This window comes from Lissotriton vulgaris, chromosome 2_1 (genome assembly GCF_964263255.1).
Source record: "Lissotriton vulgaris chromosome 2_1, aLisVul1.2, whole genome shotgun sequence".
In the NCBI taxonomy this organism is placed as follows: domain Eukaryota; kingdom Metazoa; phylum Chordata; class Amphibia; order Caudata; family Salamandridae; genus Lissotriton; species Lissotriton vulgaris.
In genome coordinates this window covers 2,105,290,461-2,105,317,913 of record NC_141687.1, presented here as the reverse complement: position 1 = coordinate 2,105,317,913, position 27,453 = coordinate 2,105,290,461, and the positions used below count along the sequence as shown (strand labels likewise).

The window sequence follows — 27,453 nt, the reverse complement described above, 5'->3', positions numbered from 1 at the left end:
AGGAGTTGAGCGCGCGTGCCCGTACCCACTTCCTCTATCTATCTGTGTCCGTGTGTTCATTATCTATGCATGATACTGTCTCTGGGCCGTACTAGATTACGTTGTGCTGAGGACAGCGTATGCAACCATGTTACCTCTGGTATTGGAGAAAATTTTGGTAATGTAACTTTTATGTGTGTGCCTATCACAGGTAGAAGGCTACTATACAGAGCATGAATACTGATGAAAATGATGATTACATGTTGTGTGTAGTGTAAGATGTGTATATTGCAAAAGGTTTAGAACAAAGCTCTCTAAGGAGAAGGTGTGTTTCATGAAATGCAGTACAGATTTTGACTACAATGGGTGGCGTTTTCGAACTGATACAATGGGAAATGTTGTGAACTAATGAAATAATTTTTTATGGTCATATGGCAATCGTGCAGCAAGTGCGCAATGAGATCGCACCCGCTGTGAATTTGAGAAAATATATTTACTATAAGTTTCTTACAGTTAGAAATATATAACTGTTTAAAATATTATTAATTATCGCTGCTCTCATATACACTTTAAAGTTATTCAGATTTAGGAGCCGATTAGTATCGCGGACGGAAACGGGTTCCGTCCGCAAAGGACGCGGACAAGATACTCCCGACCGCTCCGTGGATAAACCGCCGGTGCGATTAGGATAATAATGTCACGAAACTCCGGACGGACCACATCAAACACTGTCCGAGGCGGACGGAGTACACCAGAGACCGCCGCAAGCGGACGGAAACAAAGAAACACCGCCGCAGACGAATATGACCGCGGAAACAGGCACAGCCACCGCAATACATGCGGAGGCTCCGTGCCCGCGATTAGGTTAATGCCGCCAGTCCTACGGAACTCACCTCCATCCACGACCGCAGCTGAAAACAATGCAACGATAAACGGAGCATCCCAACGGAAGGACAACACTAACACCATCCCTACCGTCAAACCAATTCCAAAATGGCTGACGGAAGTAAATACAAAACACACTAAACAGGAGACCCACATACCTGAAACTCCCACACCAATCACAAGCCACAATGACACCCCCCAAGCACCTAAAAATCCACAGAAGTCAACACACCCACCTAGCACCTGACTGGCAACAACCATTGGGACACAACCACGACACAGAGTATAAAATGATTCCCACCCACTACCACAATCCTTTGCATCACAGCATAGCTGCAAGCAAGAGGCTGAATACCACGAACAGCAGACACAAAATTTACACATACAACCTGCACACAAAAACACCCACCACACCATTCCTACACACCACACACCTGTACATCCCAACCCACTCCACCCACACCTTGAACATCACACACCATGGCACCAAAGAAAAATCCAAAATTCACTGACACAGAGTTGAAGGTCATGGTGGATGAAATCATCCGTGTCGAACCCCACCTTTTCGGCACACTAGTCCAGCAGAGCACTGTGGCAAGCAAAAACTACATGTGGGACAGGATAGTCAACCGTGTGAATGCGTCAGGGACCGTGCCACGAACAAAGCACGACACCCAGAGGCGGTGGCATGACCTCAAGACAAGGGTCAAAGGCATCCGGGCAAAAAAGACCACCTGCGGGCACACCACACTGGCGGCGGCACACGTCCGGAGCCCATACCGTATGAAGAATGGGAGGAAAAGGTGCTGGGCATACTGCACCCAGAGAGCCTGGAAGGAATCGAAGAGGGAGAAGAGGCTGGTAAGTACAAACCAAGCACCACTATCACACCGACATGGTCAGCCTCACACAACTGAGAAGACATATCTCCCAGGCCCCAATGCATGCATGTGGGCCACATACTCACCAAAATGTGAAGGCCTGTGCCCAAATGCACCCACCATGACCAAACACAAATGTCATCTCATACCTTCCCAGCCATGCATGTTGTCAAACCACCCAGCACTACAACTCCCAACAGGCCCCCATGTCCACAGGGAGGGTGGTGGGGTGTGATGAGAGGTGGGTGGGGTGTGTGAGAGACCAGCACTACGACTCCCAACAGGCCCACATGTCCACAGGGAGGGTGGTGGTGGGTGGGGTGTGTGAGAGACCAGCACTACAACTCCCAACAGGCCCACATGTCCACAGGGAGGGTGGTGGGGTGTGTTGAGAGGTGGGTGGGGTGTGTGAGAGACCAGCACTATGACTCCCAACAGGCCCCCATGTCCACAGGGAGGGTGGTGGTGGGTGGGGTGTGTGAGAGACCAGCACTACGACTCCCAACAGGCCCACATGTCCACAGGGAGGGTGGTGGTGGGTGGGGTGTGTGAGAGACCAGCACTACAACTCCCAACAGGCCCACATGTCCACAGGGAGGGTGGTGGGGTGTGTTGAGAGGTGGGTGGGGTGTGTGAGAGACCAGCACTACGACTCCCAACAAGCCCCATGTCCACAGAATCAGTTCAATTATAGATCCTATAGTGGCAAGAGTGATTTTAGGAGTGAGGGCACAACCTAATAAGTCTGCTTGCTGGGTAGGAAACCACAGCATAGGACTCCCTCCCCCCCCACCTCCACCCCCCTGAGGAGCTCGAAGCCTGAAAACGACTTGAGTAGAACAGAAAGTCTATTGTTTTCTTTTTGCTCCTGCAAGGCCAGTTTGCTTGGACACAGCCTTTAGTATTGTTCATTCTCTCATGTAGTTTCATCGCTCATGTGATTGGTTTCTGAAGGTCCGTGCTGTGCAAGAGGGTGCTCTGGATGTGAGTGTGCAGTTTTCTGTTGTTGCTTATCCCTCCCTTGTACTCTGTTCATTGCTGGTGGGTTTTTGTGTTTTTATGCTCCATGCACTGGGCTGGAAGTCCCGCCATGCACCAGAGCTGTGCTCAGGCTCCTGAGATCCACAGCGCCTCACACATCTGGGAGCATTACGAGGGGTGTGCTGCTCCTCTGAGAATGTGGCGGACCCTCACAAAGCCATAGCTGGGTGTGTGTGTGTGTGTGTGTTTACAAACTCTCAAAGACTTTGTCACACTCATTACTGCCACTTCTTGTAGTTTTAAATTCTTTAATGAATGTGGGAAAGTGCCAGAACCCACCTGTGTTTTCAGAGGGTCCACGTGAAGGGATTTCCACGCAAGGAAAATGTTTTGCAGGTTAAAAAAAAGTGGCATAACATAGGTCCCCATATGATGGTGGACTTTCCCCTTTGTGTACCATCCATTGCTGCATAATAAGATGTGAGCGGCTTGTGCTACCTGCAGGTCGCCCAGCAGCAAACCTGTCTGTGTTGAGCATCTAATAATTGAGTAAAACACGCAAACAATAGATTTATGCTTTTTAAGCATGGTTTGGCTTTCATTTGCTTATTTAAGCATGGTTTGTCTTTTATTTGTTTATTTAAACATGGTGCAGCTTTTATTTGATTATTTAAGCATGATTTGGCTTTTATTTTTTAAGAGGAGTCCCCACTCTGCTTCAATGTTGAACCTGCTCAGTGCTCCACCACCAATCCCTCTGCCTGGAAGCTTATTTACCTTTGTGTTTATTATTTCCGGTTCGTTCCCTCATGGGATATACTTCCATGTGGTTGGAAGGCAGTGGGGGGTGTGACTGGCCTGTGCAGGATTTCACAACATATTCTGATATCCCTGGATGTGCAGGGGTTCGTCAGTGTGGGGAAACTACTCTGCAACACTGTGAATCAATTGCTATGATGCTTTTTCTACTCTGGTACAATAAGTGTAAACAGGCCGCCAGGCAATGGTAGGAAATCTGCTGTTGAGTCTGCCTTTTCTGTGCGGTCACCCTATATTTTTCACCTTTATCGTGCTACTATGGGTGCTGATCTAATCACTGTGTCCATTTTGTGACACTGTCGTTCAGTGCCACTGTCCGCGATCTCTAGATCTAAAATGGTACGGTCAAAATTGCTTTCACCCCATTGGTGTATTTAACTTTCCCATAAGGTCATGGTATGTGGTACAGAAAATACACCAATGGCGCTGGGTGCGTGTGTGTGGCTCTGGGTGTGTGTGTGTGTGTGGTTCTAGGTGTGTGTGTGTGTGTGGCTCTGGGTGTGTGTGTGGCTCTTGGTGTGTGTGTGGCTCTGGGTGTGTGTGTCTCTGGGTGTGTGTGTGTGTGGCTGTCTCTGGGGGTGTGTGTGTGTGTGGCTGTCTCTGGGTGTGTGTGTGGCTGGCTCTGGGTGTGTGTGTGTGGCTGGCTCTGGGTGTGTGTGTGTGTGTGTGGCTCTGTGTGTGTGTGTGTGTGTGTGTGTGTGTGTGGTAGTAATTGCTGTGTACTGAGCTCGTCCATAGGGTACAATAGGTCTCACATTTGTGAGAGATTAAGCTAATGGCAATGTAAATGACAATGCCATTTATTTATCTGTTTTCAAAACCAACATCTAAATACAAATTTTGTCATTTACAATGCCAATAGCTCAAACTTTTCCAAAGGCGAAACCATTGCATTGTAAATGCTTGTTTAGAAAATTCAAGTCCATGGGAGGAATTTCCACTAGGGTGCAATCTTGGGTTGAAGGCTGGTTAATGGAAGGTAAAGCATTTTGATGTGCTGAGGACAAGGGGAATGAAGAATAAATATCTTGGATTTTTTTAAAAAGAATGCTGCCAAGTTGTTACAGCGCACTAAGGTGTTATCAGGTAGAGAAGAGGGCAGGGAAAGCTTAAGAAGAGATTTCGCAATGCGAAAAATTTCCCGAGGGGAGTTGGAGGCTGAGGGGATCCTAATTTTGTAGTACGAGTATTGAGAACATCTAATTTCTACCTTATATGCTTTTATAGCCTCTCTATATATAATTTTCTTGAGGGTGAAAAAATCTTTCCTCCATCTTCTCTCCAAGCGTTTACACTTTTGCTTCATCTCGCTTAGCTTTGGGGAGTACCACGCTACTCTATTGGATCCTTTCTTCTTGGTCATCCATTTTTTGGGGACCACCAAGTCTAGGGACGATTCAAGCCACTTATTGAACTTATCGTTAGCAGTAACTGGGTTGGCATCAAGCACGGGTCTGGTATTATTAAGTATTAGTGCCTAGGACTCAATAGAAAATGTGGACCAATTGCGGATCAGCTTTTTAACTGTTCCCACTGGCTAACTCTTAAGGGATCAGATGATGGTCTGACCAAGGTATTGAGATTGGCTTTTCAACAGCAGGGTTGTTAATGTTGGAAAAGATAGGATCAAGTAAATGGCCTTTGAGATGAGTGGGGCTGATCACTTTTAAATTGAGCAGAAAGGCACCCAAACTGTCAGTAAGGAAATGTCATCAAAATGAACACTAAAATCACCTAGTACAGAGAAATTAGGTAGATAGCGGACTGACTTTGCTATTATCTCAGGCAGGTCCCTACTGAATTGACCAATGCATCCGGGGGGACAATATATTAGAACCCCAGAGAAATTACTAGTGTGGGAGAAACCAAGAGCAAAGGATAGGCTTTCAGAATCCGGTATTGGATTCGCAAATATGCGGCAACTGATTGTGTCTTTATAAATAATAGCTAAACCACCTCCTCTATTGAGTTCCCAGTCACGCCTCAGGATCAAATAACCAGGAGGAAGAACTTGGACCACTACCGGGTCAGATGTATTAGTAAGTCATGCTTCTGTAAGAAACTATGCATCCGGTTCTTCCAGCAATAACCGGATTTCAGTTGCATGCTTAGGTATTGAACAGCAATTTAATAGGAACATTTTAAAATACAGGTAAGTACATGTATAATAGGAATACATGTCAAAACAGAAGTAAAGCAAATGAAATATATTGCACCTCGCATACTACACACAATATAGGCTTGGTGACTATTGGAAAAAATTAAGGGGGGGGCCCCTATCCAACAAAAAAGAATGCACACCCTAGCAAGCCTCTTTAGACCTCTATTAAAGCAAACTAAACACCTGAAAAAAATGCTGTAAAGTTCAGAATCCTTGCTCAGTGAATGGAAGAAACCAATTCAGTGTGATTATCTATTCAGAGTGGTGGCATAGGGCACTTTCCATAGTTCTCAGAGTGACTGTGTCAGTTTTTCACTGCTTACCAGTTTAAGCTCAGACGCTCCATTTCTTTTTCAGTCGAATCTATATTTTCATGTTTTAATTAACCAGCTGACTAATGGAATGGGGGTCAATTAAAAATAAAGGCTCAACCTACCAAGTAACTTACCTTTGCTAACAATGTTTCTGATAAATACTCTATTTAATTGCATAATGTTCACCTTTAGCATATCAACCGGTGCCAGACTGGATCCGGAGAACTCTGATGGTAGTTCTTCCAGGCACCAACACATGGCGTCATATGGCTTCATACCACCCCTGCAGTGACAGAGCACAGCTGAATATAAGCCTCAAACCGGAAGCATACTTCAGTTTCATGTCCCTTTCTGCACCCTCAGACGTGAGGTGTAGAACAGGCTCTTGTTGGCAAGGTGGATAAGGTAGCAAAGGCCCAAGGATTTCAAGGCTTTAGACAACACTTAGATAAGTGTGGTTAGTTGGTGGATGGAGACACACTCGAAGCTCTGGACCTCTTGGCCTTCAGTTTTGGGGAAACAGATTCGAGAAGTTGTGAGTGTGATCTCCACATAAGATTAGTTTGGTTTGTCAGGATTAATATCCGTTTCTTTCAGTTCGTAATATGAGGGACAGAGACAATTCTGTTTGCAGCAAGGTTTCTTTATTTTTATTCAAACGACAAGGACAGCCGACACGTGTTTCGCCTCCTCTTGGTCAAATCCAAGGTTCCTGTATCATGATTTGTACATTGTCCATATAAAAATATAGTTCTTCAATAAAAACATTTCTTGTCAGGCTAATGCCTCCGTTCCTAAGATCTTCCCGGCATGGCGATCCCTGCGTCAGGTCCTTCCGCCGGAAGGACCTGACGCAGGGATCGCCATGCCGGGAAGATCTTAGGAACGGAGGCATTAGCCTGACAAGAAATGTTTTTATTGAAGAACTATATTTTTATATGGACAATGTACAAATCATGATACAGGAATCTTGGATTTGACTTAACCCATTTAGCCTTGAGAAAGCCCCGGCGCAAATCGCCAAGAGGGGGCGAAACACGTGTCGGCTGTCCTTGTCGTTTGAATAAAAATAAAGAAACCTTGCTGCAAACAGAATTGTCTTTGTCCCTCATATTACGAACTGAAAGAAACGGATATTAATCCTGACAAACCAAACTAATCTTATGTGGAGATCACACTCACAACTTCTCGAATCTTGTTGGCAAGGTGCTGATCTCTAAAATGGGCCCTTTTTATTATTATTTTTTTTTTTTTTTTTACCAAGAGTGTGGGAGATACTGGGAGTGGGAAGAATAACTGTTTAACATCGGCCAATACAGATCCCAGACAATACCGTGGCTATAAGCATGCAGCATTCTACCAGGAGGGAACCAGCTTCAATAAGACTAACTGTTACACTACCAAGTGCTTACTGTGATCTCTATTAAATGTGATGGTGTTACACTAAATGAAAAACCACTAAAATAAATACTTAAAGAAAAAATATACATTATATAAATATATACACATTAAAGAAGTCACTCCATCGAATGAGGAGGGAGAGCAATGAGGAATCTGTGGTTAGATCCAGTATTCACCAGAATGAGCATTACCAAAGGTAAGTAACTTGTCTTTCTGATGGATACTTCTAACATAGTTTCATCACCTTTAGAATAGATTGCATAGCAGTACCTCTCAAAGGGTCTGGGAAGTGTATTGAAAAAGTCCTTTAAGACAAAGCGGGTGAAGAAGTGACCTTACCGGCCGACCCGACTGTTACAACTGTTGAAGCGATTGGTAACATATGTACTAACGTCCATGTTGCAGCCTGAAAGATGTCAAGAACTAGCATCCCCCGTGCTTATGCCATTGTAGCAGGCTTTGCCACTGGTGGTTTGGGCTCTCTGGTCCTTGGGGAGCTGCCATTTGGCCAATGACTCGCAGATCTCGAGGCAGAGAACTATCCACCTTTATAGGGCCCACTTTTTCAAAGCCATACTTTTCTCTGCACCCCAAAATCCGATAAACGTATCGTCTACATGATGATCTTCCATAAAGTCAACCTAAAAGCGAAATGTCCTCTTTGGATCAAGGCAATGGAGACTCTCCTCAACTTTCGAGTGGAAGGTGGATAAAACAATGCTAGCAAAGTGATTGACTGACCAACATGGAAGGGTGTCATAACCTCAGTCTGGAAGGAAGGTACAGCTCGCTCACACATGCTGAGGTGGTGTCAAAAGAGAAGACTGTTTCAGCATTAAGAGCCTTAGATAGTAGCTTTGCATAGGCTCAAAGATGTGTTGTACATCAGAAGTGCAAGACCAGGTTATAGTCACACTTCAGCAGCAGAAATAGTTTGGGAAGAATAATAGGTGTCAAACCTTTAATGAAACGCATCACAACTGGTGACATAAACAAGTATGGGTGGTCCAATAACCATAGAAAGGCTACAAGGCCCCTAAATAAACTTTCACTGTACCTACTGCAACACCTTGCTGGGCCAATGAAAGGCCAAATAAAAGAATGGAAAATCAAACGTTTTCAGGGGCGCGGTTTAATGCATGGACAAGTGAAGTTGGGGTGTTTTAGCTTCAGGGCTCTCTCCTGTTGCTGAGACAGAAGGTCCTCCTGTATTGGAAGCCAGATCAGAGAACAAATGCAGAGAAGCTCTGGGTACTACACTCTCCTGTCCCAGTCCGGGCTAATTGGAATGATTTCAGCCCAGTTTTGCCTTGATAGTCTTCAGTACATGAAACAGGAGAGGTAGCAGAGGGAATACGTACAAGGGTATGTAGGTAGTTCAATTCTATTCACAATGAGAATCCTAGTAAATATCAAAGGGGACTCCAGCATGCAAAACTGCTGACACTATGCGCTCTTAATGATGGCGGACGCATAAAGCCATAAAGCCATGGCATTCCCCAGTGAACCAAGACAACCTGTGCCACCTTGAGATGGAGACTCCACTTGTGATCTGCTAGTTGACGAATACTTATTTTATCCGCTCTGGCATTCAGTGACCCCACTGGGTAGTTGGCTACTGGGTCCAGAGTCGAGGGAATTCCTGGCACGTGATCCAGGACCCCAGTTTGCACTGCTTGTTGCAGTACCACATAACCTTAGTACTGTATATGTGAACCTACACCGGCCTCTCTTTGATGAACGGCAGGTAGACTTTCAGGCCCAAACAGATTGGTCAAAGCGCCATTCATGAACTCAGGATGGGAAAGAGCGAATGGCCTGCTGCTTGTCAGGTTGGGGTCAGCCAGCCACCACCACAGATCTGGAGTCGTCCACTTCAAGACCTGAACGGAGTCTGAGTGGCAGCCTTGATGCTGAGCCGACTGGGATTTGAGGTTCCACTGCAGGGCCAGCTGCCATTTTAGATGAGTAAAAAGCACAAGGCTAAGAGACCAAGAAGTCTCAAAGCCACCTTTGCTGAGACCCAGAACTCAAAGCAAAATATCGGGATCATATCCTGAATTTCTTAGACTCGCTTTAGCAGAGAAAAAGCCATGAACGCCACCACTTCCAGGATTGCTCTAATGAAAGGGATCCTCTGTGTGGGTATCCAATGTGATTTTGTCTTATTGATGGTGGAGAACCCCCCCACCCCCCCAATGATGTCAAGAGTGTGGTCAATGTCTGGGAGTGGTCCATGACAGACTGCAGAGAGCCTGCCTCCTGCAGCGAGTTGTCGCTGTACTGGAACACATGTACTTCTGTCCTCCAAAAATAGGCTGGCCCACCTTGAACTGCAGTGAATACCTCTGGGACTTCAAGGTGGGTGATATGTAAATTATCAGCATGCAAGTCCAAGGACACCATACAGTCTTCTGGGTCTAGTGTGTAAAGCATGTCATTCTGAATTAGTCTTCATACAGAAAGGCATTTAATGGACAAAGGTCCAGAATAGGCCTTAGGCCCCTGTCCTTCTCGGAACCTTGCACCTGTTCGATAGCACCCTTGGAAAGTCAAAGACTGACCTCCTGCATCAGGATTGCAGAATACACCTCCTCCGAAATTCTTTCTGGTGTGGAAGGACTGTGAAGTGGATGGAAAATAAAGGTAGTCCATATCCCTTTTAAACAATCGCTAAGAACTAGCTGTATCATGTAATGGATTTCTAGATAGGGAGTAAGTGATGGATCCTGCCATCTACCGGCCTGGACTGAGAAACAGAAGGAACACTAAAGTGGCTATGTAGTTGTTGCTGCAAGGGAGGATAAATTAGAAAACTGATGTCCCTGCTTGGTTTGTGAGATTCCGGTCAATGCCACATCCACAGCCTCAAAAGGACTGGCCTGGCTATTGTATAAATGGTTGGTAGGGCTGATGTTTACTATAAGATAGCCCCTGAAGTAGCCTCTAACCAATGGGGAAATTGCTTTGCTGGTGTCAGTAAGCCCACTGATCTCTCTGTGGGAGACTGTCCTTGATTCATTCTAGCATCGAATCAGCCTTTTCTCTGAAGAGCAGTGACCCAAGTAAGGGACTGTCTATTAATGATGCTTGTACGCCACCAGAAAATCCAGATCACCTCATTCAGGCGTGCCTGCCAAGTAAAGCACTGGTGCCAACAGACCTACAAATGCAATCAGTAGTATCCAGACCTACACAAATTACATATTTTGCTACATCCTGGCCTTCATGGCATGCCTCAGCACCAGGGCTCTAAGGTCCTCATGAGTCACAGGCATAGGTGGCTTTTTTGTCTCATCGGATGGTAAATGAGGCACTTTCTTCTAAGGTGGTCCATGTGGTCATGCTCCATTTCAGGTGAAAGCCCACCTGCATTTTGCAGGTCTACATATTGCGCATCAGCAGTATAATGAGGGTGGAATAATCCATCCCCTTGCTCCTCATCACCATGTGTGTCCTGAGAGCTAGGATGTATCTCTGACAGGTTAAAAACCAACCCAAAAACAAAGGCTCATCTGCTGATAGTTGAGTCAAAGGTTTTGGATTAGTCAAGCTCTACGACAAGCAGTTGTGCTTGTGTTATTTAGTAACACAACAATGGTTGAGCTCAAATTGATGTCCATTAGTACAACAATGACACCGGGTCATCGGCATGCACCCAGTGGAGTTGTTGTCGGTACCAGGGTGGACCTTGGTAATCCAACTGGAGGCCACTGCAGATATGTGGTATCCAACAACACAGGATTGCTTTTTTGAAGGCCGCTATCTGCTGCAGGGTAGATAACAGCCCGGGGAACTCATACTCTGCTCCAAGTCTTGTTATTTTGAAGAGGTGCAACATTTTTCTTTGACAGCCTTAACCCTTCTTGACAGAATTAGAGTAGAGTGATGGGGTTGAGTCCTGCTTCGCCTTTTTGGCTACAATTAAGATGGACTTATCATAACACTTTGAGCAAGAAGCAGATCCTTCACCAGGACCAAGACTAAAAAGACAATTTAGAGCAGTATACGTGTTTTGACCAAGACCTCTTTTTGAGTTCTGCAAGACAGGCTTTTGCCTCCCGTGCTCAGACTGCCTTGGGTTGTATGACGCACACTTTTTGCACAACTTGGATTCATGGCCAGAGACTAGGAACCAAAGAAATACTGCATGCGGGTCCGCAACTTACATTTGCTTTTTGCAATCTACACACAACTTGAAGCCAGTCGTTTTCAGTGGGAAGTTAATTTCCTAGACTGCTGTTTTTAAAAAAACCTGTGAAAATCAGTCAAAAAATCATCAAAGTTGTAAGCGGAACTATGGATCTGCATCGGAAGGTGCCCAAAGAAAGGATCTGATTCCAGAGTGCACTGTTGCTGCTAATTTGTCGTTCCACTTTGTCACTTCTGGTGCAGTATGGAGCCATGACATAGCTGCATGACGCCACCTGCTGGTGTGCAGGAGCACTGCTATTGATATACTTTGGGAATTCCAAAGGCGAGTAATCGGTGGTTAGAAGAAATGAGTTACTTACCTGTAACTGCAGTTATCCAGTATTGGTGTCTTTCATAGATTCACATGCCTGAATCATTCCCCGTCGTCGAGACGGGAGTCTCCGGTACATAGAAAAGTAATGTCCTATAGACATATATAGAGAAAAGTAGGCCTAAGGGCCTCACCTTAGTAGCCTATCTTTGTCCTTTTGTAAAAAGGACAAAACTCTAGAAGAGAGCCAATCAGCTAACACCTCCCTCTAGAACCTTCCTGTCAGGAGCCTCAGTCTCTCAGATTTTCTACCGCACGTTGTGCTAAGGCGATGTTAGCGTCGACGATGTTAGCGTCGACGATGAGAGCGTCGACGATGAGAGCGTCGACGATGAGAGTGTCGACGATGAGAACGTCGACGATGAGAGCGTCGACGAGAGCATCGACGACGAGAGCATCGACGACGAGAGCGTCGACGACGACGAGAGCGTCGACGACGAGAGCGTCGAGGACAAGGAGAGCGTCGACGACGAGAGCGTCTATGACTGCTCGTCTACGGCGGCCTGTCTACGGCATCGACGATGGCCTCGTCTACGATGGCCTCATCTACGAAGGCTCATCTTCGATGGCTCGTCTACGACGGCATAGTCATCGACGGCCTCTCTATGACGGCCTGTCTACGGTGGCCTGTCTACGGCGTCGACAAGGGCCTAGTCTAGAATGGCCTTGTCTACCATGGCCTAGTCTACCATGGCCTAGTCTACGATGGCCTAGTCTACGATGGCCTAGTCTACGATGGCCTAGTCTATGATAGCCTCGTCTACGACGGCCTCATCTACGACGGCTTTATCTACAAAGGCTAGTCTACGACGGCGTCGGCGGCCTTGTCTACGACGGATCGTCTATGGAGTCGTCTACGACGGCCTCATCTATGACTGCTCGTCTACGACGGCATAGTCTATGACGGCGATCTCGTCAACGGGCTCGTCGACGAAGGAAAAAATCCGCCAATTCTGGAATCTCTTATAAGGTGGTAGAGAGGGCTGCTCAACGTTTTAAGATCTCAATGACCTCTCAAGAACAGGCCTGCTTCTTAAGAACCTCTCAAGAAGGCAGTAAGGTCAATACTGATTATCAATTACCTATAGTCAGAAGGGGTAAGGGTCATGCAGTACCCCTCCTCTGTATCACTAGTGATCCCTCAGTTGGATAAGAAATATAGGGCGCCAGATACAGCACCGGCGTGTTTAACAGGAACATCCTAAGCCGGACTCCGTAGTGACACAGGCGGCCCAGAAGAACTCCGGGAATCCTTCGGCCCCGTTGTCGCTTCCTCCTGATAAGGAGGGAATAAGAGGGGACAACATTGGGAACGAGTTTTCCTCAGTGAACGCTCTAGCGCTCTTGGGACGCTATTGTGGACAATTGTGGGCACACATGCCCCATACCTGTTGGAATTGCCAGATTCATCCAAAGAGGAAGTAAAGTGGAATCTGCTAGATGGTGAAGCATCGGCGTCAGAAACTATAGACTGCGCGATGAATACCGCTATGACAGGGTACCGCCAGTTGGCTGGCGCAGTAGTCTTGCGGATCCAAGGAGGGCTCTTTCCGTCCTGAGGTGCAAACAAAGCTTTTTGGACAGGCCATATGATAGCCAGTTACTATTTGGCACAAAAAGTTAACGAAGCAGACAATGCGAGAGCTTTGGGCACTCTTCAGTATAAGAACCAGTCCTTTAGTAGAAATGGAGGAAGAAGACGGTCTTCCTACAGAGGAAATTATCAATACAAGTCTTCCTGCTCTTCAGGCCAGAGTAGACCGCAATGCCTTCAGCGCCAACAATAGCAAAACAAGCCATCCTCTTTTGGGAAGTTGTCCTTTCAAGGAAAGGACAGTGGAGATATCAAAATATACAGCTGCTTCTGCGTGAGATCTGTATTATTCTGTAGAAAGGAGCTATAGCGAGAGTACCTCCTCCTCATAAGGGAAAAGGGTTTTATTCCCGCTTCTTTTTGATCCAGAAAAAAGATAAGAGGTGGAGACCAATCTTGGACTTCAGGGCCATCAACAAATTCCTAAAGAAGCAGTCGTTTCGCATGGTAATCCAGGAGGTCTTGCAAACAGGACGCTTACTTCCATATCCCAATTCACAGGAATCGCTAAAAGTACTTACGATTTGCAGTAGTGGGCAGACACTTGCAGTTTCGCGTACTGCCTTTCGGGCTCAAGTCTGCGCCGCACATATTCACGAAATACCGTTCCCCGGTGGCGGCATATCTCAGACACCAAGTCTTTCAGTATCTGAATGACTGGCTGGTCAAGGCTTCATCCTTAGAAGACGTGTCCAGGTCTTCAAACGCCTGTTTAAAGCTTTCGATTGCTTGAATCTTACCCTCAATCAGGAAAAATCGGTCCTAAAACCTTCTCACCACATCAGTTTCCTAGGTGCAACCCTGGACACGCGGTCAGCAAAAGCTTTCCCATCCAGAAAGTGACCGTGTTTCCTCCTGATTCCTCACTGTCAACTACGAATGAGACCTCTACAGGAGGCGCTCTCGAAGCAGTGGGTCCAATACACAGGGTCATCCGACGACCACATAAAAGTGAATCCTCACATGGTCGGAGTCCTGCAATGGGGGATATCATCTCAAAACCTGTCTCAAGGCTTGTCATTCCTACTTCCGGCTGTTCCTCATGTCGTCACGAAAGGAGTGTCTTTGGAAGGCTCTGGAGTTTTTGTGCAAGAGCTATAGATACGCGGAAGGTGGTCTCCTATGGAGAAGAAACTACATATCAATCTGCTTGAACTGCGGGCGGTCTTCCTGGCCCTTCAAGCTTGCCTGCCAAGAATAAGACGGACAATGGGCTCACCAATGCGTCGAGCAGGCAGAAAACATCGTCACACAAGTGGGAGCTAGACCAACAAATCATTGGCCACATCTTCTCCAGATAAAGCACGCCGCAAATCGATCTATTTGCGACGAGAATGAACGCCAAATGCCCACACTTCGCAGATTGGCAACCCCAGTCAGGGCCTCTAGGGAATGCATCTCCCATCGCATGGCGCAACGTCTTTGCGTAGGCCTTTCCGCCATTCCCGATGCTTCCCAGGGTCCCCAAGAAAATTTTGGTGGAGCCTTGTATTCTAATTTTAATAGCCCCAACTTGGCCGAGGCAACATTGGTTCACAGAGCTCCACCGTCTATCCCTGGAGCCGCCGGTCCACCTGCGGCAGTATCTATCTCTGCTTACAATGAACAATAATCAAGTTCAACATCCGAATCTGAGGTCTCTCAGGTTAGCCGCCTGGCCCCTGAGTTCAGAGTTCCACAATCTGAATATTCCACAAGACTGTAGACATTCTTGCCAGAGCAAGGGTGGATAGCACCTAAACCTATTCCCTGAAATGGAAGCGCTTTTATGTTTGTGGTGCAGATCACGGAATTCGGCTTTTCTCCACATCACCTGAGCAAATATTACCTTATCTATTACATCTGGCACAGTTGGACCTAGCCCACTCCTCCATTAAAGTACACTTAGAAGCAATATCTTGTTATAAAAGAATTTCAACGAGTCCATCGCTCTGGTCAAGTGGGTTGATTAAGCAAGTTCTAAAACGATTATATAGATCTTTCCCGCCAGTGAGGATGTTGCCACCTCCCGGCATCTCAATGTGGTTCTTAACCAACTCATGAAACATCTGTTAGAACCAGTACACAGAGCTGACCTAAAGTATGTCTCGTGGAAAATCAGCACTCCTTCTGGCGCTCAAATCCGCAAGGAGGGTCAGTGAGCTACTGGCGGTTCTGTATCCAGGATCCTTTTCTACAATTTAATAGCGACAGAGTAATTCTGAGATCCAATCCTAGGTTTATCTCAAAAGTTCAGTTGGACTTCCACCTAAATGAACCTGTGGTTATGCGTTCCTTTTTTCCGAACCCAAGCAAGGCAGCTGAGAGATCGCTGTTTTTTTCCTTGGATCTCAAGCGATGTTTACAGTTTTACATTGACAAAATGAAAACATTCAGGAAATCTAACCAGCTATTCGTAGCTTACAGCAGACCTAGGAAAGGTCTACCGCTTGCCAAGCAGAGCATCTCCCGATGGATTTCTGCAGCCATTGCTTTCTGTCATGACCAAGTTGGACAGCTATTGCATTCCAAAGTGAGAGCGCTCTCCATGAGAGCTATGTCCACTTCTATGGTTCTCTTTGCAGGGGTGCCAGTCATTGACATTTACAGGGCGACAACATGGAAGTCGCCGCATACCTTTACTAGGCACTACTGCCTGGATACGGAGCTGATGAATGATGCAGCAGTGGGACAAACAGTGTTACGCCATCTATTTCAGTAAGGTGAGCCTTCCTCCGTCCCTCCATCCTATCCTGGTATGCACATTTCTTTAGTAATATTTATTGTGGATACCTAATGATGGTTCATGCTAGCATGATGTCTTATCTAAGGACTTGTATATGCTGTTCCATCAGAAATGTGCACTCTGCATTGCTTGCTACTCTGATAAGAAATGAGTTACTTACCTGTAACTGCAGTTATCCAGTATTGGTGTCTTTCATAGATTCACATACAACCCTCCTGCCTCTCCTGGAAGGACTTGCCTATCTTGCCTATCTCTCTCTATCAGTGCTACGCCTACTTAGCTTGGTGCGTACGCCTACTTTTCTCTATATATGCCTATAGGACATTACTTTTCTATGTACCGGAGACTCCCGTCTCGACGACGGGGAATGATTCAGGCATGTGAATCTATGAAAGACACCCATAATACTAGATAAGTATCAATTACACTATTGAGGCGGTTACTAATTTCGATGTTAAAATTGCTTTCAGCTTGACAACATACTATTTAAAAAATATGTTGGCTTTTGTATGCATGAAGAGATTCTACCTTCAATGAGTACCAGCGGAAATTCCATGATGGTGAAGTGGCATTTATTCATATGTAAACATGATCCCTTGCTCCCCAACAAGGTTTGCATTAGAAAAATGGCAAAATGCAGCCATATGAAAACAGCAACATAATTTGATAAATTGCTAATCCAGATCTGGTAGTTGGGATGCGCACTCCTGGAGTAATCTGAATGTGATTGAAAAGTTCTTTTTAGGTGGGTGGTGCCCGTGAGGTTGAACCCTCTGTACTTGGGTTAAAGAAGATCTGTGACGCACTGTTCTCTCAAGAAAAGTGTCTCCCCAGAGCACTCAATATCAAATGTTCAATAAAAGTTCAAAAGCGTATAATTGGTTTCAAGAAATCTTCTTTACTTGTTCATTTTAATTACCCAGAAACCATACTGGAACCAGCTGTGGAGAGGATAAAACAAATAAACAGACAACAACTCCTGACACCATCCACTTCAAGGGAGGAACAGAGATCAGTGTTCATCTCAAAATACTCCACAAGGAGTTACAACATCAAAAAAACCATTTTAAAACATTGGCCGTTATTGGCCCTGGAAGAAGACTTCAAGGGAATTTTTTCTTCGAATCCCAGATTCGCATATGAAAGAACGAGAAACCTAAAAGAATTACTGAAACCCAAAGCTACAGAGCTTCCGTCTTCATACAAAGGCACATTAGCCTGCTACAACTGCGGAAACTGTAACAAGTAAACAGGGAGTCCCCATGAAAGTAAATCAAGATGTGACAGTAGGCACAAAGTACAGACAACCAGCCAGGATAAGTAACAGGAGACAGAGAATGAGTCACTGCCATTTTAGGTTAAATACCTCCAGTCCAGTAGAAGAAGAATCACAGGCTGTCAGCAGAGGTTTGACAATTCTCCAAAAAACAAAGGACGTTGAAGAGAACGTCTTCTCTCTCTGCTGTGGGCTTTTTTTACTAGTGTGCCCCTGACCTTATTGATTCCCTTCCTGTGAAGGGGAGGAGTTAAGACAGCAAATCTTCTTACAAACTCATGTGCTGTGAGAGCCGACTCCTTTTCCCAATGGCAGATGCCAACATTGGATGCCTCCTGAATTAGAAATCCACCTCATGACAGAATAGCCACATCCCCCACCCACTGCCCCATGGTTGCCATTACAGGTGCAGCATATGCACTAGAATCGGGAGATTACAGCTCCTGCTCTGGAACAAGGTAGGGTACTGCCTAGCACCATCACATGAGCACATTAAAATAAAATGAGTAAACAGGAGTAATCCACACCGAATAAACTATCCGAGTCAAGGAGTGGTTGTTTTAATTCTGCATCCTTTACAGAAGCCTCATTAATATGCTGTAAGGAACTGTTTGCTGGCTATGCTAGTTTCAGTTGAGTTGCTATGCATCACTCAATGACTTTGCCTAGCAAGGGAAGGTTAGAGACCTGGGAATAGTTCAATAGCAGGCTTAGGCTAAAATTAGGTTTTTAGGAAAAGGTGTGATTTGAAAGAAGGAATGATATACTATAGTGATACAAAATGCACTGGTTCTGGCATGACACAGCCAAAATATTCTTTAAACTATACAGATCATTAACGTTTCTAGACAACCGAGCTTTTTAACGGACCTTACACAGTTAGGACTTCCACAGCTGTACTGCTCGAGAAATAATATCTACAGTTTCGTTTTAGATAGCAGAGTATCCATGGGGAAAGAACGAAAGAATATGCAGGCAGAACACTTGGGTTCCGGAGTGGCGTGCTACACGCGAGAAAAGTGCTTCAACACCCATCAGGGGCAACAAGTGCTATATGAATGCAAATCTTTCTTCCCCTTTTATCCCTCCGCTAACTGTCTCACTCCAAGTAACGGACTAATATCCACCACTGAAATTTCTTTATATTTCACCATATTCATTCACCACAAATCCTTTATAGGCTTCCTGAATAGAGTGTATCAACAAGCGCTATATAAATACAAACCTTTGTCCTCCTCTATCCTTCTGCTATCATTCCAAATCCAATTAACTGACTAACCTATCCACCACTTAAAATGTACTTGCATGTTTCACTATAATAATTCAACACTAATCCTCTATGGGTCCCGGAGTAGCGTGCTACTCGCCGAAAAAGCGATTCGACATCTCGTCAGGGGTAGTAAGCGCTATATAAATGCAATTACAATACAATGCAATGTAACACAGATGGTACAGTCTAACGACTGATGCATGTATTTCAGAGGCTCAGGCCTCAGACAGCAGAGCTATGTCTTTGGTTACACAGACCTTGCGCTGAGGCATTACACAGCAGATCTATCCTTCAGGTTACAGTGTTCCGTTTGCTTGTTTGATTATAGGTAAAAGATCAACTGGGAGAGTTGCTCAGAATCACAAATCTCAACAAGAGCTGGTATCTAGTCACCTGAAGCCCCGCAAATGTGTATCCTTCCAAACTCCACCATACCCCGAACGTTCTCTGATGGATGCTGCATTAAGTAATTTCAGTATTACAATTTCACTTTTAGAATTGTTTTATTGCTTGTATTAAAATTAAAATACGCAGCAAATCTGACTCTTGCATAGTCTCTTTTTTCCGCATCCCTAGAGTCTCCACTCCCTTCATTTGCTGTGTTTTGCCTCGACACTCTTATCTTTCACATTCACTAAATAATTTGATATTAAGTAGGATGTCTACTATTTAGTGGCCTCCTGTAATGTCTGGCTTTTTAAGTCAATGACATTACATCCTAGGATTTATAAACCCATATTTTTAGAACATAGCAAAATGCCAGATGCAAATAGCGGTTTGCTAAACGTTAGGACTAAATGGGGGAATATCAGTAACGTAGAGCCTCCTGGTCCCTACAAATAGTCTGTAGATAGACGTTTTTATAGTGGTACTTCACAGATACATTTTTATAGCTTAAATGGTTAGAGAACCACCCTAACAAAAATCGGGCAGCCATCACAGGCCTCCACACCAATATTTTGCACACTTTTACCTGCATCACCAGAAAAGTCGGAATATTTAAAAAATACAGGTAGTTTGGATCAAGCCAAATATTGCTTATGCAAAGATATCCGTGCACTATATCAGTAAAAAAAACAGTGGAGTAGGGTTTATTCTGATGGGAAGAAGTGTTATTGGTAGAGGGGTTATTCATCTTGAACCTTAGGAACGGTCTGGGTTTTTGCACTCTGTACACAAAGTTATGAATGAATTTTCAGGCCATATTACACAGATCCACACCCTTTGATGGAACAAAGGGATTTCACTACTACTCATTTCTTTGTTATTTTTAAGTTTAGGCTGGATCTGAATTCCTACTGTAAGCCTATCGTGTATGCCTAAAAAGCAAGAGTATAAACCTTTTTTAATGAGAACATACTCTCAACAAACACACGCCTCTTGAACCACACAGTCCTGTCTGGATGGAACAAAAGACCATATGTACTACGAACTGGTCGCAAAATACTGGTTACAATTTGTGACCAGTATCTTTGAGACCGGTGTGGTCATTTGCGAACAATCCGGCTAATAGGTCGAGCAGCAAACTACTGATTGCTCGGGGGTCGCTATTTGCCCTGTCTCATGAATATTAATGAGGTAGGTTGCAAATTGCAAGTCACTAGGGATCGCCGTGATCATAGGGATGGTGGCGTCGTCACGTCCGCAGACCACAATGCCTTTGAATGCTTTTCAATAAAGTAGGTCTTCTTTTCCGTTTTCCTGAGATATTTGGGTGTATACAAGTCAGAAGGGTGTTTGAACTTGCAGTCATTTATTTGATTTGGGAGTCTGTAAACCGCTGCACTTTGGGCACAGCACTTAGGAGGCAGGAGATTTTGGGAAATATGGATAACTGTACAGTTAAATAGAATCTACTGATACACGATCGCTAATGAGACCACCTAAATTTGAGAAAATTGGTTTCCAATCTAAGGTCCAATAATAATGAGCTCTATAGAGATTACCCAGCAAATTGGGCTGTATTGTATTGAACTATTTATAAAGCATTTTATTCTCTGAAGCGCATTACTAAACAGGTAGCAAGCTACAATGTGGGGGGGGGAGTGTAGAGTTGTATTCATATTGAACCTATGTGGGAAGAGTTTTGATACAATGCATGAATAACAAAAGAGGTGCTCTGATCGTCCCTTGGGATGCAGCGCTAGTGGTGTAATGAAGAATCAGAGTGAGAGGCAGAAATGCCAATTATAATAGTAGTTAGTTACAGTTTATATTTTACTACGCAGATCCCATGTTACGTTTTTAATTTTAATTATAATTTTTGGTTCATTCCAATGCTGACTGCTGCAGTTGGGTCAAACGAACTCTAAAGTCTTGTAGATACGAGAGGAGAAAACTTGTGATTTGGGCATTAAAGGGAAAAAGAGGTGAAGATCTAATCGAATGGTCCATACTACAGACATTCTTAATGTGACTATGAGATATCCAAAACCGAGTAGATGGTTAACTTGTAGGGACCTGCAGAATGGACTACATTATTGTCCTCTCATGTGCTGGATATACAAGGTAGATTTCTTCCATCACTGGTTGCTTGTCCATTTTGGAGCGGAGCAGTTGGTTAAGATGAAACAATAAACAATTTCTTATGCTGTATCCCTAAGCAATTCTTGGTGAGTTATAGGCTCTTGTTCCAGTCAGTCATAGTTTCTTTATCCGAGCGGCCAGCATGCATAGCCTGTGCTGAACATAGCTGGATTAGTACCCTCCAATAGTGATATTTTCTATAACTGTACCACCTATAGAAACAATGAAGGGGCAATAATATAGCTTGCCAGATCAGTAGGTACTTTTTAGTTTCTGATCAATTGTTATACAACCTGTTTTGATGTAATTCCGTCATGAGTGTCTGGTAAGCTTTTGGGTACCCTAGGACAAAGTGTGTAGTAAAAATCAAGACGGAACTAATTGTAGCGTGTCTTGGACTTTGGTCACCAAAGGGCACTGTGTTCTGAGGTGATGCAGGCTGTTATTTGATGTTCGTGTCGAAGAACCTACTTGTCTGGGTTGTTTGCAATGTTTCTAGTCATGAATCCAGCACATTTATTTAGATGAATTTTTCTGAAGATTTTCAACAGAGTGAAATCTGCTCAGGATCAAGCTGAAATACTTGCTTTAATTAGGCCTTTATAGTCCTTGATTGATAGCTACTTGTACAAGATGAAAGGATATTGATTGTTTGGTTCTGATGGTTGTCATCTTAGTATGATGTGGTTTCTATTTTCTTCTTGAGGTGTTGTGGTGATGTCAGCCCCAGAATTTAATGTATTAGAATGTGTGGATGTCATAGGGCATAGTATTCCAACAGAGGCAGTTGGACAATCCAATTGGTTCACGAAACTTGATCTCAGATCTGCTTATCACCAGGTGGAATTGGACAAAGCTTCTAGTCATCTTACAGCTTTTGTCACACCTGATAGGACTTTTCAATTTTGTAGAATGCCCTTTGGCATAGCTTCAGCTACGGCTGTATTTTGACTAATGTCGGAAATGTTCTCTGGTATCTCTCAAGTAGCCGTTTTTCAAGATGACATTTTACTATTCACTAAAGATGGATCTGAACATGATCTTTTAATAACAATAGTCTTGAATATACTTCAATCTAGAGGAGCAACATTGAGAAAAGACAAATGCATCTTTAAGGCCAGGGAAATTGAATATTTCGGACATGTTTTCTCTAACCAAGGGATTAAACCAAAACCTTGCCTTGTCAAAAGCATAACAGATGCTCCAACTCCAAAAAACATAGAACAATTACTTTCTTACCTAGGCATGTGTGAATTTTATGCCAAATTCCTTAAAAATGTCACCAATTTAACAGAATGTTTCAGACCGTTGTTAAAGAAGAATGCAGATTTTGTATGGTCAGAGTCATGTGAACAATCTTTTAAAGAAATCAAAGAGAGAATGGTGAATGTTCCTGCTCTACCACCTTTTCTTGAAGGTAGAACCACCGTTATAACTGTTAATGCGTGTGAATATGGTCACTCATGTGGACAATGGACGTGAATTTACTGTAGGATTTGCATCTAGAACTCTCAGAACCACCGAACGTAAATACTCAGTTATTGAGAAAGAACTTCTAGCTTGTGTCTGGAGTGTAGAAAAATGTAAAGCTTATGTTTGGGGAAGACCTATCACACTCAAAGCTGATCATTGTCCTTTGGTGAATATACTTTCTGGCAAAAACATCAAACAAACCAAAGCTCGCATTTCAAGATTGGTATCTAAACTTTTAGAATTCACGTTTTCTACCCAATATATTCCTGGTGGAAAAAATTCTCATGCAGACTGTCTTTCCAGACTTCATATTGAATCTGAAAATCAAGAATGGGAAAATGAAATTGAAGAGTGTTTTATTGCTTACATTGGGGTTGCGTCTATTTGCGAAAAAGACTGGATTTCTGACATTCATTCTGATCCTATTCTTAATCAAGTCCCTACATTTGTAAAGTCTAGTTGGCCCAAAGAAAATGTATTACAACATGAACTCCAAATATTTTGGACAGTAAAAGATGAATTGTCTCTTGAAAGTGATATTTTAGTTCGTGGAGACAAATTGGTTGCTCCCCTATGCTTTCATCACAGTCTAATTAATGTAGCACATGGGGGTCATTTGGGTTCTACTTTGACTAAGAAAAAGATCAGAGAAAGATTTTGGTGGCCACACATGGATTCTGACATTGAGGAATTTGTATCTAATTGTACAAAATGTAAACTCCGTGATAAAGTTCTGATTACTGAACCTCAAATCCAATCAATCAATCCTTGTCCTGGGAAACCTTGGCAACGTATTGGGGTTGATTTTTTAGGTCCGTTTCAGATTCTGCCCAACCACATGAAATATTTTGTTGTAAAGGTTGACCATTTATCTAGATGGGTAGAAGTAGAAGCAATATCTGAACCTACTACTAAAAAAACAATTTAATGTTTTCAAAGGGGTGTTCTCAAGAAAAGGTCTCCTGGGTGAAATCTTAACTGATAATGATATTTAGTTTACGTCTTCTGAAATGTCCTCATTCTTAAAAAATTGTGCTATAAAACATCTCAGAACAGCCCTCTATCAACCCCAAAGTAATGGTAAGGTTGAACGTTTTAACAAAGTACTTGTATTCAATCTATATATATAAAAACAAAAGTATGTCTGTTTGTCCTTTATGCATTACTACACCATTCATCCGATCGGCATGAAACTTTGGGAAGTTGTTGAGTACACTCCCGCAAAGGTTTCTGGTAACAAAAAGACAAAAAAAGAAACATTTGTTAAATATCGGCCCCCAGGACCCCCATGGCCCTCAATCTTTCCAATACTGAACGTTTCCGATGCGACTCGCTTTTGCAATGACCATCAACAAAGCACAAGGACAATCGCTGCAAGTGTGTGGACTAGATTTGGAGAATCCGTGCTTCTCACATGGACAACTGTATGTGGCCAGCTCACGCGTCGGAAAACCTTCTGATTTATTCGTGTACGCACCAGACGGAAAAACAAAAAATACCGTGTATCCACAACCACTTGAATAAATAAACAGAATTAAAACAACACTTTAAAATGTTTTCCGTATTAAAATGAATAAGTTTCAATAAAAATGACACAATGTAAATTAAATGTCAACATAACAAGTTTCCTTAAATTTCCTTTCTGCTGAGATCGTAGCAACGTGCGACCGGGTAAGCTAGTCATCTATAAAAAAACAATCTTGTGTTTTTAAATCCATTCAAGAATTAGTTTTGTCTCATCGTACCACTCCACACTCAGTCACTGGAAAATCTCCATTTGAACTACTGAGAGGTAGAGAACCCAGCACAGAAGTTTGTCCATTCTGGACGATCAAAATTGTGCAAAGAGATGGGGATGTAAATGAATGGTGGAAAATAGCTTAATTCAATTCCAATTTCGCAAATTTAAAAAGATTTGTCAAAGACAATTCTTGTTCAAAGAAGGAATGTAGACTGAAAATTGGTGATTGGGTACGTGTAACGAATCCTATCCTTGTTGGCAAAGGGTTGTCCAAATTTAGAAATCCTGTTCAAGTGCCTGAATTAGGAAGAAATTCTGTTAAACTTCCTGATGGAAACTGGTGGGGCATGTCTCGTGTAGCACTTGTTCCTCGACATGATGTAACAACCAATGATATTGTGAAAAATCCTTTGATAATCTTCTGCATGAGAACTAATCGGACAATTGGAAAAAGAAGGTCATATCTTTAGTTGCAAATCTGTCTTTGATCCACGCAGATGCATCACAGTGAAATGCTGTGTCAATAACAATTAATGGGAAGGTCGACCATATCCGTTGATGCTTGTAAAAATTGAACTGCAACTATTACCTCTTCTGTCGGGACTTTCCAAGAAACGTTATTTGTCTCTTGACAAGAGGTGGCCAAAGCACTCCAGGAAATTCCACTTTTTAAAATAGAAGCCTAGCTATGTTGTAGGTACTGCATCTTCCAATATTCCTTGTCTAAAACAAAAGAAGAAGGGAAAGATGAAAGCTCTTACCAGACTGCTGAACCAGTGGGGCAGGAGACCGCTTGTTTATTAAAGAAAGTTGGTTCCAGTCGTCCTGGGAACAGAAGAACTTGCGATCTTTTAGGTGCATTTAGTTCAACATCTCATAGGTAATTTAAGCATCTAAAACCATTCCTGATGTGTGATGAGGATGAAAAAAAGGGGTTAAAAAAACGCTTATAGATGCTTTGTGTTGTTGCTTGGCTAAGGTGCAAGTTATAGCCCTAAAACTGAATTTAGTCATCAGTGACTCCTCATTGAAAGTGGTCATGTGGTACACCTGAGAGACAACAGGTGATATGGAAACTGGAAACTGCAACACCAATCAAGTCTAAATGGGTTAAGGACTAGCAAGTAGGTATTTTTCACTAAGAAGATTTTTCTTATTAACTTGTAATTAATAAATACTTGTTTCAACCTGAACAGTTGGTGTTGACTGTGATTTGTCATCTCCTGGAGCACGTTACTCCTCTGCAAAGATCATGTCAAAAAGCCATAATTCCTAAAGAATGACATGTTCATTAGCCTTCCTAGCTGCACGGTACTGGTTCCAGTGGGCAGCCACCATGTGCATTTGCTACTATGTAGCCTTAAGCTTGTTTGCTGGTTTTAGAGCTCTGGCATCAAGGAGTAAGTTACAAGATTGGTACTAAAGCCCTCCCATCAAGGATGAACGGTGGTGAAGGTGGCAATATAGAGCGGGCAATCTGGATAATTCAGAGTAATACTTAAGGAAACCGTGGAAGGATAATTTTCCTCACATCCCCAGTCTTTTAGAAAGACGGTGAGTGAAGCTCAAAAACTTCAGAACCTGGGTGAAAAGCTAATAAGATACAGCAAGTAAGCAAGTACTCTACGATCCTTACACCGATGTCAGACTAAGAAAATTCCCTGACACAGCATTCTACAACAGTGGAGCACCAAGTAACAGTGTGAACGATTCCTCTACGGCTGGAGCAGATCTATGCTCATAACATTTATTTTACACGATTAAACCTTTGTAAATCTAGATGGTTTTAATATTTTTTAAAAAAGTAAAATGTTGCCTCACAACATTTTCTTTAAAATAATTTGAGAGTGAAAATGTTGAAAAATGTTTTTTTGCTAAATAGTCTATTTTTATGTCAATTCAATGATGGAGAAAGGAATGTGAATTTTCTGTTAAGAAGTTGGGGGTGCACTGCATTTCAGTTCCCTTGCGTCTCCTCCCTCCCCTCTTCCTTGTGTCTATCATGGACATCAGAAGTCTATATAATACAATCAATGCTTTTTTTTTTATCCAAGAGCTTTATAAATTCACATTCATTTTGTTAATTGAATTTAAGAATCCAATGCAATTCATGCAAATGAGTTTTCAACTGAGGTGTGTTAGGAAAATATATTTTTCATCCATTTTTACATCCAGACTATTATCAAACAAAAGAAAGTATTGCAAGTCTTTCTTCACTACAATTTTATTTCTACATGAAATGTGCAGTGTTGTGGCATGAGAGCAAGGCAACTTGCACCTTTCGGACAATGATCTTTAACTCATGAAAAACAAATTCCCATAAAATATGTTGGATGCTAATAAACCCCTTTTTTTAATGTAAAGTTATTCCACGTTTTTACTGAAAAAGTTTGAGGTGTAATTCTAAAACTAATATCTTTAAAGGGAGACCTGTGGCCATTTTTAAGAGGCTGACTAATTTAGAAATGGGCTCACAGTTGTCTAACTCTGCTAGTAATTGTTGCTATAAACCAAGATGGTATAGTTTCTGGTTAAGCCTATAGCATAAGTTAGTTTTTTTTAACACTAAACTACATGCTCTCCATGCTCTAGTAGTAATCTCTAACTCGTGAGCATTTGAGGGTTAACAATAAATCTCATAAATAAGGTTCAGGAGCCAAAATTGGCCCTTAAATAATCCCAGATTATCTTTATTTCCTAGCGTAGCATGGAAATATTTGCAGATCAATCTAGCTCGAGGTCGCACAAGTCTTCCAAGCATCATGTGCCTTTCGTAATGTGGTTTTACCACACAGCATAATTTCATCAATTCGTCCCAGTTATTTATATTCAATAAAATGCTCAAGTATCATAAAATACTGCAGTGGCATGTTTCTACTAAAATGCAAGCGTGCGGAGGAAG

At 43.2% G+C, this 27,453-nt stretch overlaps 1 protein-coding gene across 3 annotated transcripts in view; it reads right to left on the bottom strand.

Moving 5' to 3' along the window:
• Positions 1 to 27,453, bottom strand: part of TEX9 (testis expressed 9) — a 414,747-nt gene that overhangs the window by 235,655 nt on the left and 151,639 nt on the right. The window lies entirely within an intron of this gene.